This window comes from Doryrhamphus excisus, linkage group LG7 (assembly GCF_037039965.1).
Source record: "Doryrhamphus excisus strain RoL-2023G ecotype Guam linkage group LG7, RoL_Dexc_Guam_v1.1, whole genome shotgun sequence".
NCBI lineage: Eukaryota > Metazoa > Chordata > Actinopteri > Syngnathiformes > Syngnathidae > Doryrhamphus > Doryrhamphus excisus.
The window spans coordinates 14914343-14927418 of record NC_136363.1 but is presented as its reverse complement, the minus strand read 5'-3'; the positions used below and the strand labels follow the sequence as shown (position 1 = coordinate 14927418).

General features: G+C 44.4%; 1 protein-coding gene across 2 annotated transcripts in view; it reads left to right on the top strand.

Moving 5' to 3' along the window:
- The first annotated feature begins 626 nt into the window (after positions 1-626).
- gabbr1b (gamma-aminobutyric acid (GABA) B receptor, 1b) overlaps positions 627-13076 on the top strand; it is a 159423-nt gene continuing 146973 nt past the window's right edge. For both annotated transcript variants that reach the window (XM_058047926.2, XM_078792222.1), the window contains exon 1: positions 627-826. The gene's annotated coding sequence lies outside the window, so the exon portion shown is untranslated. The remainder of the gene's footprint in view (positions 827-13076) is intronic.

The following is a 13076-nucleotide window of genomic DNA, read 5'->3' as shown; positions in this document are numbered from 1 at the left end:
CTTCTTCCAGTGCTGCCAAGTGGTTAGCACGCAGGCCTCACAGCTACGAGACCAGAGTTCGATTCCACCCTTGGCCATCTCTGTGTGGAGTTTGCATGCGTGGGTTTTCTCCGGGTACTCCGGTTTCCTCCCACATTCCAAAAACATGCTAGGTTAATTGGCCACTCCAAATTGTCCATAGATATGAATATGAATTGGCTGGCCACCAGTCCAGCTGTGATAGGCTCCAGCACCCCCGCCACCCTCTTGAGGATCAGCGGTAGAAAATGAATGAATGAATGAATGAATGAAGAAATAACTGTTTAGCTTGCTAGCTAGTTAGCGGTCATGTGGAGTTACGCAATAAGAGTTCTACAATGTGATGTAAAGAAAGAATAACAGGAGTGTAAAGGTGACTATAACTATTCCATTTATCAACATTCATGTTTAGATGCCACATAAAAAGGAGACCTTTACTGAATAAAGGATGTGAAGTTGGTTATTAATATCTTAATAACATCCCCGACAGACAAGTGTTGACCAAGAATGAATCCACACTCTGCGGCGGCATCTTGCAGTGACGTCACCAGAGAGCACGGGGGGGGGGGGGGGGGGGGTGAGGGATCCACGGTGAAACACCGTGCGTGTACGTCAAGTGTTTGTTGGTGTGTGTACACGGAAACCAGTTCCACGACAAGTCAACGAGCTGTCAGGATTTGGATTCCGTCCACGGAGACCCGCGTCATGACTGCGACTGAATAGGCTTAATTGTCCACGGAGACACTTGGTCGCTTCCGTGCTGCGGACACCTCATCCACGCAACCTACCGTCACAGCCGCTTCTACTTGTGAGTACACGAACGTACTGCGTGTTTAACTTCTGCTTTGTCTTCCGTTTGGAGCTCGGCTGTGTGCTTTTAAAGGCGGTCACGGCCCCACGCGTAAACACTTGTCGTCAAGTTGTCCCGATGCTAAAGATGCGCGTGATGCCCGCCCACGCCGGCGTGGCGACGGGAGATCATATTCGGCTCATCGGAACGCCGACGGCCGCCTCGCGCCGATCGATCCTTGTGATCAAGCGCTTGCACGTGCGCGCCCGCCACGACCAACCCACGAGCGCCTTGCCGAAGACGCGTGGGTGTTTATCACGCTTTCCCTGCTCAGACAGCCCCAACAGCTTCCGTGCTTCCATGCTTCCATGCTTCCATGCTTCCATGCTTCCATGCTGGTTTAGGGCTGAAGTCAACAGGGCGAAGCAGTCATCATTGCTTTAATGAGGCTATTAACATATTCCAATATGGCTCCGGAACATCCAAAGAGATCGGAAGTAATCATTAGTATGAATCTATTCTATGGACTCCAACTAGAACGGCAGACCTTTATTTCCGGTATTTCTTGCCACTCCAATGAATATATTATTCACAGAGAAAAAAAAATCATCCTTGTTTTTGTCATCTTGAGCTTTCTGGAGACAAAATAGCAAGGAAAGAATAACCACTTTTCCAGGAAAAGTCATCTCGGGAAACAAGTGAACCACATGAAGGAAGTTTGGGACCAGTTGATTTGGTTCCTACCGGAGTCCAGATAGGAGGACCCGACTGCCCCCAGCGGTATGGGTGCATCGGTTCCATACCGGAATGTGATAAGTAGGATTCCTTATTTATAAATGGAATGTTTTTGTAGGGAGATCATGGAAAACCTGCCGTTAACACGACTAACTTTTTGTTTTGTTCATGTTGGTCTGATTGTTTATCTATTTGAGTTGTCACAAATAATATTTGTGGCAAAATGGATCTTTTCCCAAAAAGCTGCTAATTTCCTGAAACTATCCGGAAACCCATGTTCTATCGATGATTACTAAAGAACGGAAAAAGGTAGAAACAAACTTTTTTTACTGATGAAAGGCGGGAGTCTAATCTTTGTTTTGGTAGGATCCATGTCCATAAAACACAATCATCTGTGTGCCTTGAAACATCAGTCAAACTGGTACTGATGGGGTTGTCTTTGGAAAAATGGCTGGGATTGACTGAGTACTGAGTATTGAGTGCTTTACGTGCACTATAAACCTTGCAATCCTATTTTGGCGTTCCGACTTTCACCGCTGCCGTGGTGTTACTGGCCAAGCAGAAGCTGTGATTAAACGTACTCAAGATTTGCCAGCTCTTAACATGAGACTTTTGGAAATTCATTACTTCCTTGTTCCGGACTGTAATGTTACTGACACCTCGTGACCAGTGAATGTTACTTCTTATCATAACATGTTTTAAATGCATCTTGTGAATGCCTTGGGTACTGTATGTGTACCACATAGAAACGTGTAAGCTGAGGAAGGAGCTGAGAAATCCGAGCTATGCTCAAGCTAACACCGCACAGACTCTCCGTACTCATGTACAATGTTTGGGGATTAAAGTGGACCAGTTCCAGCTCCATGTGACCCACAGGAAAATACTTCTGGACTCCGACATGGTGATTTTCACCAAAACATGGCTGAACAGCAGCAACAGCATCCAACCATTGGTCGACGATGGACTTGACTTGACTTCATAACAGAATGCCATGAACAGCTTTCTCCTGTGTGAACAATTGTTGTAGCCATAACAATGACTAATCCTCGGGTAGCCTAATCCTCAGATACAGTTCTCCTTCCTGGGCCGAGTAGGCTTGGAAGAGGCGCCACTGGTCCTGGCACAGTTGCTTCATCGCTGCCTTCCATGGTGATGCATTTGGAAAATCATTCATTGATTTTGTACCGCTCATCCTCACAAGGTTGGCGGAGGCAACCCCTCATTCCTCATACAGTGCATCGGGAAAGTATTCACAGCGCTTCACTTTTTCTACATTTTGTCATGTTACAGCCTCATTCCAAACTGAATTAAATTAATCTCTTACCTCAAAATTCTACACAAAATACTCCATTATGACAATGTGAAAAAAGTTTTTTTTGACATGTTTTGAATTTATTAAAAATAGAAAACAAAAAAATCACATTTACATAAGTATTCACAGCCTTTGCTTAATACTTTCTTGATCCACCTTTGGCAGCAATTACAGCCTCAAGTCTTTTTGAATATGATCCCACAAGTTTAGCACACCTATCTTTAGGCAGTTTTGCCCATTCTTCTTTGCAATAAGTCTCAAGCTCCATCAGGTTGGATGAGAGACGTCTGTGCACAGCCATTTTCAGATCTCTCCAGAGATGTTCGATCGGATTCAAGTCTGGACTCTGGCTGGGCCACTCCAGGACATTCACGGAGTGGTTCTGAAGTCAATCTTTTGAGATCTTGGCTGTGTGCTTCAGGTCGTTGACCTCAGGCTGGGGCGAAGGTTAATTTTTCAGCAGGACAAGAGCGCTCTGGAGCAGGTTTTCATCCAGGATATCTCTATATATTGCTGCATTCATTTTTCCTTCTATCCTGACTAGTCTGCCAGTTCCTGCTGCTGAAAAACATCCCCACAGCATGATGCTGCCACCACCATGCTTCACTGTAGGGATGGTATTGGCCTGGTGATGAGCAGTGCCTGGTTTCCTCCAAACATGGCGCCTGGCATTCACACCAAAGAGTGCAATCTTTGTCTCATCAGACCAGAGAATTTTGTTTCTCATGGTCTGAGAGTCATTCAGGTGCTTTTTGGCAAATTCCAGACGGGCTGCCATGTTCCTTTCACTAAGGAGTGGCTTTCGTCTGGCCACTCTACCATACAGGCCTGATTGGTGGATTGCTGCAGAGATGGTTGTCCTTTTGGAAGGCTCTCCTCTCTCTACAGAGGAACGCTGGAGCTCTGACAGAGTGACCATCGGGGCCTTGGTCACCTCCCTGACTAAGGCCCTTCTTCCCTGATCGCTCAGTTTAGAAGGCCGGCCAGCTCTAGGAAGAGTCCTGGTGGTTCCAAACGTCTTCCATTTACGAATAATGGAGGCCACTGTGCTCATTGGGACCTTCAAAGCAGCAGAAATTTTTCTGTATCCTTCCCCAGATTTGTGCCTCAAGACAATCCTGTCTCGCAGGTCTACAGACAGTTCTTTTGACTTCATGCTTGGTGTTTGTGCTCTGACATGCACAGTCAACTGTGGGACCTTATATAGACAGTTATTATATTTCCAAATCATGTCCAATCAACTGAATTTACTGCAGGTGGACTCCAATTAAGCTGTAGAAAGATCTCGAGGATGATCAGTGGAAAAAAGATGCACCTGAGCTCAATTTTGAGCTTCATGGCAAAGGCTGTGAATACTTTTTTTTTTTGTTTTCTATTTTTAATAAATTCAAAAAAAGTAAAAAAAAAAACTTTTTCACATTGTCATAATGGAGTATATTGTGTAGAATTTTGAGGTAAGAGATTAATTTAATTCAGTTTGGAATGAGGCTGTAACATGACAAAATGTAGAAAAAGTGAAGCGCTGTGAATACTTTCCAGATGCACTGTAATAACACAGTTCAAGTCTGGTAAAATATTCTGCTATTAAAGGAACCAGTATTAGGTAAATAGATTTTCTGTCATGTGCACCATCAATTAACTTGATTTACATTTTTATTGAATTTGGTGCTGTTAATACCTCGGAATGTACGTATAATCCAGACTTGTCATTTAGCTGTCCTTCAATAAAGTAGAGCAGAGATTGGCGTATTTGCGACATAATGTGACATGGCGATTAATGATGATGATTTCATCTGAAAAACGTCATTAAAACCATGACAAACTTTGATCATTGGACAGTTGCATGCAAATGTATCGTTCCCACAATCAAGTGTGGTGGTTGTGTGTTGTGTGTTGCGTGTCGAGCCAACATCACATTAGTGTAACATCACCAAGCCAAGTTGGCCGCCTGTCTCACTCTAAAGTCTCACTTTTTGTGCTACGTTTCTGCAGTTAAAATGAACGTTTGTGCTGCTCTCGTTTTGAGTTATTATTTATTTGAAGTTTTGGCCTGTTACATAGCCATAGTCATAACCTATGAACCAAAGTAGTGTCCTTTTTTGCGCTCCTTTTGTGTTGTTTTGTGCAGAACATCCGTCTTCACCTACAAAACAGCAATACTTGTTCATGAATTTCTAGTCTTTTATGATATAATTAGTTCCGTTAGTACGATACCCGGTTATTATGATAATCCGGTTAATACGATGCCCTTTTCATCTCCCGCCAATTTGGTCTGCTTATATCGATACAAAAGCAGCTTAAATCAATCTTTGCTTAAGGATTTCAATACCAAAAAAGAACACGGCGAACGGCTGCTTCCAGTCAACTTTATTTTTCACACTTCCACCACCAGAGCGCAGCACACACACACCGATTCCCGCACTTCCTGGTTCACAGGTCATACTCAACCCGCCCCACATAGCTGGCCCAACACATGCCTGCAACAGAAGAACCAACTGACATAGCATACACACCTATTCCAACGAAGACACAAGCGTACAAATACATGTATTTAATTGTGTTGTATTCAGATATCTTTTTATCGCTTGCAATAATCACTGTTTTTCATATGTACATGCTGGCGTTCGTTGGTTCTTCTGTTTGCAGCCATTTCACCTTCCCAAGACGATTCATCACGAATCAGTTGCAACATTTGACAGAATCCATGACTTGATTCCGTGATCTCATCCCTCATTTGCAAGCTACAAGTAAACATCACCAGTTTTGGACCGGACACCATTTCTCCTTGAAAATGAGTGTGGCTGATGGATGGAAGAATGGCTTTTCTTCTACGGACTTAAGCTAGCAGGAGACACCGACGGATGAAAGAACAACATATTCATAATGTCTTTAATGTCAGCATCCAACCAGGCCAGTTAGGCCAGACTTTCCCCCAAAAGGTCATCCTTTCCCCAGCACAAAACCAACTTCATCAATTTGTCTTTGTGATAAATTAGAAACACGACTGATATATTATAGCTATTATTTTCCATTCATCATTAATTTCATAACATATTCATGTTTTCCGACGGGTTGAGCCCTAAAATCAAGGAAATGTACTTCTCAGAAAAGTTAGGGGATCTCTTCAATCACGGTTTAAGTCATTTTCCTATCATTGGAAGAATCCATACCGGTATTCCGGAATATAAAAAATATCACCAACACTACTGCGTATTGTTCGATATATGTGCATATGGAACTGTGATGAATGACTCGAACGATTTGATACAGATACGCGGACCTCTAATAAAAACAGACTTTGATACGCTGAGGAACTACGTTATTTGTCACCTTGTCACTTTGCATCGGCAAGTGACGAACTGGAGGATGAAGGTGAAGATGGATGACTGTTCCACTGTGGAACGCATATGTATGTATGTAAACAAGATGGCCGTGACCCTCGGATGTATCTTCATCACATACACAACATTAGATAGCCGATTATCATTTTTGTCATGCAAATTTAAAACACATAATGTTGTGAGAAGCAACAGAGTTGTGTTAAAGTAACCCCGCTAACCAACTGCAAGTACGTTTCTCATCACCGAAATCCGCCAAGAACTGCCCTCATGGGACCAAGTGTTGGGTAATTTCCCAAATTTGAACTATCCCTTTAAGTGGTTTGCTTTCTTAACATTGTCGATATTGCATTTTGTCAGATGCTCGCTGATGTGGACGCTTGTTTTTTTGGTGGTGAAATTTATGGTGTTCTTGTTCCACGTCCATTTTCATTGTACATCATCTTATTCTCCTCCTCTGCTATCGGCTGCCTTGGCCTGGCGCCTGCGTGTAAAGTGGAGCCCTGTCACAATCGCATTGGTCATGCACTTGGACTGTTCCATATACATTTTTTATTTTATTTTTATTTGTATAGCGCTTTTCAAAATACTCAAAGACATTTTACAGAAAATGGAGTTGAATAAAAACAAGTAAACAGAGTAAAAAGATACGTTAAAATACAACATTGATTGGTTTATACACAGTTAAAACATGAGTAAAAGTGGGGCGGGGCACAGCAGTCAGGTTTAAAAAGTTAGACATTAAAAGCAGATTTAAACAGGTGGGTTTTTAGTTGGTTTCATCATCTTAGATCAGCAAATCATATATATATATATATATATATATATACAGTGAAGAAAATAAGTATTTGAACACCCTGCTATTTTGCTATTTCTCCCACTTAGAAATCATGGAGGGGTCTGAAATTTTCATCGTAGGTGCATGTCCACTGTGAGAGAGATAAACTAAAAAGAAAAATCCAGAAATCACAATGCATGATTTTTTAACAATTTATTTGTGTGATACAGCTGCTAATAAGTATTTGAACACCTGAGAAAATGAATGTTAATATTTGGTACAGTAGCCTTTGTTTGCTATTACAGAGGTCAAACGTTTCCTGTAGTTTTTCACCAGGTTTGCACACACTGCAGGAGGGATCTTGGCCCACTCCTCCACACAGATCTTCTCTAGATCAGTCAGGTTTCTGGGCTGTCGCTGAGAAACACGGAGTTTGAGCTCCCTCCAAAGATTTTCGATTGGGTTCAGGTCTGGAGACTGGCTGGGCCATGCTAGAACCTTGATATGCTTCTTACGGAGCCACTCCTTGGTTTTCCTGGCTGTGTGCTTCGGGTCGTTGTCGTGTTGGAAGACCCAGCCACGACCCATCTTCAATGCTCTGACAGAGGGAAGGAGGTTGTTCCCCAAAATCTCACAATACACGGCCCCAGTCATCCTCTCTTTAATGCAGTGCACTCGTCCTGTCCCATGTGCAGAAAAACACCCCCAAAGCATGATGCTACCACCCCCATGCTTCACAGTAGGGATGGTGTTCTTCGGATTGTACTCTTCATTCTTCTTCCTCCAAACACGCTTATTGGAATTATGACCAAAAAGTTCTATTTTGGTCTCATCTGACCATAAAACTTTCTCCCATGACTCCTCTGTATCATCCAAATGGTCATATGCAAACTTAAGACGGGCCTTGACATGTGCTGGTTTAAGCAGGGGAACCTTTCGTGCCATGCATGATTTCACATCATGACGTCTTAGTGTATTACCTACAGTAACCTTGGAAACGGTGGTCCCAGCTCTTTTCAGGTCATTGACCAAGTCCTGTCGTGTAGTTCTGGGCTGATTCATCACCTTTCTTAGAATCATTGAGACCCCACGAGGTGATATCTTGCATGGGGCTCCACTCCGATTGAGATTGACCGTCATGTTTAGCTTCTTCCATTTTCTAATGATAGCTCCAACAGTGGACCTTTTTTCACCAAGCTGCTTGGTAATTGCTCCGTAGCCCTTTCCAGCCTTGTGGAGGTGTACAATTTTGTCTCTGGTGTCTTTGGACAGCTCTTTGGTCTTCGCCATGTTACAAGTTAACGTCTTACTGATTGTATGGGGTGGACAGGTGTCTTTATGCAGCTAACGACCTCAAACAGGTGCATCTGATTCAGGATGATACATGGAGTGCAGGTGGACTTCTAATGGGCAGACTAACAGGTCTTTCAGGGTCAGAATTCTAGATGATACACAGGTGTTCAAATACTTATTTGCAGCTGTATCACACAAATAAATTGTTAAAAAATCATGCATTGTGATTTCTGGATTTTTCTTTTTAGTTTATCTCTCTCACAGTGGACATGCACCTACGATGAAAATTTCAGACCCCTCCATGATTTCTAAGTGGGAGAAATAGCAAAATAGCAGGGTGTTCAAATACTTATTTTCTTCACTGTATATACAGTAAAGTCTCGTTATATCGATAAAATACTGATATAACCGGACTATCCATATATCCGATCCTGCGCCGAACTGCATTAAAAGTGGGCGGATCTTTGATATGGCATGTAATTTTCTCCTTGAGTTCATGGATTGCGTATCTAGCATGCTTTTGTACTACAATAAATTTTGTACTACAGTAAATAAAAATAACTTACGCTGTAGTGATTACCGGGACATAATTCACCCCGGAACTATCGATAGGGAAGGTGTTGCCACCCGGAGGGGTAGGCGCGAGGGACGGGGGTTTTCCGCTTCCTGTTGTGGCTTTCATGTCTTTCATGCCTTTACGTAGCAAGAGAGTGCAAGTTAATGTTGGCAAGAAAAATAAAGTTTTCTCCCAAATTCGACACTCCGCCTCAGACTCCAGTTCTTCGGCGCTTCAATGCCGAAGAACGCACTCTTGCAGCTCAGTACATGTATGAGTACATGTATGGAAAACAAAACGTGCAACGTTTACATTACTATTGTACTTATTCTGTAATACGTACTTTAAAAAAATCTTCCATCTTCTTCTGCTTCCCCTTTTCACCTTTTAACACAAACGATTCAATATTGTTTAACATTTCTAAACAATCTGATGCATTTTCTCTCGACTCTAAGTAACCTCGTAATTCCATAACACTTTGCAACGCTTGTGTCTTCGTTGGAATAGGTGTGTATGCTATGTCAGTTGGTTCTTCTGTTGCAGGCATGTGTTTGGCCAGCTATGTGGGGCGGGTTGAGCATGACCTGTGAACCAGGAAGTGCGGGAATCGGTGTGTGTGCTGCGCTCTGGTGGTGGAAGTGTGAAAAATAAAGTTGACTGGAAGCAGCCGTTCGCCGTGTTCTTTTTTGGTATTGAAATCCTTAAGCAAAGATTGATTTAAGCTGCTTTTGTATCGATATAAGCAGACCAAATTGGCTGGCGGGAGATGAAAAGGGCATCCCAGTAACCGGATTATCATAATAACCGGGTATCGTACTAACGGAGCTAATTATATCATAAAAGACTAGAAATTTGCCGGGAAATGAAAATAGTATCGTAATAAGTAGTAATTTGTTTTAACCGATATTGATATAACGAGACTTTACTGTATATATATATACAAAAAAGCATATTTAATTATGTAGTTTCAAGCATGAAAATGGTTAAATGGATACAAAATACATATTGTATAAGGCATTGAAAAGACGCTTTCAATCGCTAATAAAAACACGAGCTACTGTAGATGAAAATAAAACCCTGTCACTTCCTTTCCACTCAGCCCCCGAGTGAACAACACACACGAGCGTGAGTCTTATTTTCCTTTACTGTGTCTACCATATTGGCTAATAGGACTGTAAAGGGGGCTGCACGGCGGTGGAGTGGTTAGCACGCAGACCTCACAGCTAGAAGAGCAGGGTTCAATTCCACCCTCGGCCATCTCTGTGTGGAGTTTGCATGTTCTCCCCGTGCATGCGTGGGTTTTCTCCGGGTACTCCGGTTTCCTCCCCCATTCCAAAAACATGCTAGGTTAATTGGCCACTCCAAATAGTCCATAGGTATGAATGTGAGTGTGAATGGTTGTTTGTCTATATGTGCCCTGGGATTGGCTGGCCACCAGTCCAGGGTGGACCCCACCTCTCGCCTGAAGACAGCTGGGATAGGCTCCAGCACCCCCGCGACCCTCGTGAGGACTGTAAAGGTTCCCATGAGGTGTTATTTTATCTCTAGAGACCCCAGCAATGTCAAAACTGCATTTGAAGGTCATAAACAGGTTTGCTGTAACTATGAACATATTTTTTTATTGCTTTATTTATTGCTGCAAAGCTCCGGGGGTGGACGAGTTCCGCCCAGAATTCCTCAAGGCTCTGGATGTTGAGGGACTGTCTTGGCTGACACGTCTCTTCAACATTGCATGGAAGTCGGGAACAGTACCTTTGGATTGGCAGACCGGGGTGGTGGTCCCCCTTTTCAAGAAGGGTGACCGGAGGGTGTGTTCCATCTACAGGGGGATCACACTCCTCAGCCTTCCTGGGAAAGTCTATTCCAGGGTGCTGGAGAGAAGGGTACGACCGTTGGCCGAACCTCTGATACAGGAGGTCCAATGCGGTTTTCGTCCTGGTCGTGGAACACTGGACCAGCTCTACACCCTCACGAGGGTGCTTGAGGGTGCATGGGAGTTTGCCCAACCAGTCTACATGTGCTTTATGGACCTGGAAAAGGCATTCGACCGTGTCCCTCGTGGTGTCCTTTGGGGGGTGCTCCGAGAGTACGGGATTGGTGGCGCGTTACTATGTGCTATCCGGTCCTTGTACAAACGGGGCAGGAGTCTGGTTCGCATTGCCAGTAGTAAGTCGAGCCTGAACGTTGGCCTCCGCCAAGGCTGCCCTTTGTCACAGATTCTGTTCACAATTTTCATGGACAGAATTTCTAGGCACAGCCAAGGTGTTGAGGGAGTCCAGTTCGGGGGCCTTAGAATCTCATCTCTGCTATTTGCAGATGATGTGGTTCTTATGGCTTCTTCGGGCTGCGACCTTCAGTGTTTTGTAGCCAAATTTAGTTTTTAAATAGTGGTCTTTGAGTTAGGGTAGATGAGTATCAGGTCAAGCTGTGACCTGTACCAGTAAGGGTCAGTTAACAGATGGTCAGGGCACAATATCCTGTGTTGTGGTTCTTCTTATCTTTGCAGAGCTCATTGGGGAAGACCCAAAAGGCCAGGAGGGTCTTAGGTATTTACGATCATTTACCCAGGAGGCAATAAAGATAACAGGGTGAAGGAGGAAGTATCTGGTCCGGGAATGGGATCCTGGTCCATTCCCCACACATTCCCCCAACTCCACCCCATCTGAGGAGATCTACAAAAAGCCCTGGGATGCAAGAATCGGGGCTGACTTTCCTTCTTATCGTCGGGAGGTTGCAGGCGGACATTGGAAGAGAAACTCAGCCCAGGATCCTGTGTTTTTGTGAAATTATTCTGTCTGATCTTGTTATACAATACATAGTGTTAAATTGTACTAGTGTGTGAGTTTTATTCCTTCTCATAAGTGGAGATTAACGAATACGCTTGGGTAGATGAAATTTACTTAAACAAGTGGTCTTGGAGGCCTCAATTAGGTTGAGGAGAATTTCTTCTACAACAGTTTACTGGGACGGTTTGCATCTGAGTGTGAAGCGTCTGGGATGAGACTCAGTACCTCCAAATCAGAGGCCATGGTTCTCAGTCGGAAAAGGGTGGAGTTGAGGTTCCGGGTTGGGAATGAGGTCCTGCCCCAGGTGGAGGAGTTTAAGTATCTCGGGGTCTTGTTCACGAGTGAGGGAAAGTGGGAGCGCGAGGTCTGTCGTGGTGAAAAGAGAGCTGAGCCGGAGGGCAAAGCTCTCAATTTACCCCCCCCCCGCCCCCATCTATGTTCCCACCCTCACATATGGTCATGAGCTTTGGGTCATGACCGAAAGAATGAGATCGCGGATACAGGCGGCTGAAATGAGTTTCCTCCGTAGGTTAGCTGGACTCACCTTAAGAGATAGGGTGAGGAGCTCAGCCATCCGGGAGGGGCTCAGAGTAGAGCCGCTTCTCCTTCACATCGAGAGGAGTCAGTTGAGGTGGCTCGGGCATCTAGTCCGGATGCCTCCCGGACGCCTCCCTGGTGAGGTGTTCCGGGCATGCCCAGCCGGGAAAAGGCCCCCGGGGCAGACCTAGGACACGCTGGAGTGACTATGTCTCACAGCTGGCCTGGGAACGCCTTGGTGTCCTCCCGGTGGAGCTGGAGGAGGTGGCCGGGGACCGGGAAGTCTGGGCTTCCCTTCTAAGACTGCTGCCCCCGCGACCCGGACCCGGACAAGCGGAGGAAAATGGATGGATGGATGGATATTTATTGCTATTGAACCCAACTTGAAATGAAATTCACACGAACCAATTAACCGCCATAAAGGAAGGATTACTGTAAAGCAAACCTATCCATCATCTTGCCATCTATTTGTTTACAACCTGTTGCAGTATCGTTCTTCACTTCCTTAATGTGTTGGTGAACTTTGATGTTTGGATGTTAGCGACAGTTGGCTTGTCAGGTTAGCAATCATCAGTAATGCTAGCAGTTAAGTTAATCGCTCTGGAGAGAGCCGTCGGTCTCGGCAAACCGTTCTGTGTTTATGGTTGAGATTTGGGATTGGGAAACGTCCAAGCCTTTCAACCTAAAAGCCTGAGCTGCTAATTCAATGGCCGGCGCGGCTCTAAAGGCGTCATGGAGTGAGGTTTACCGACGTGCATCAAGTCCGTTACGTCAAGATCAATTGCTATTGTAATATACTTTTAATATTGGGGATGGGGATCTCAGGGTGCCCATTTGTCATACATTTTCCATCCATCCATCCATCATTTTCTGTCCCGCTTCATCCTAATTAGGGTGGTGGGGCATGCTGGAGCCTATCCTAGCTGACTTTGG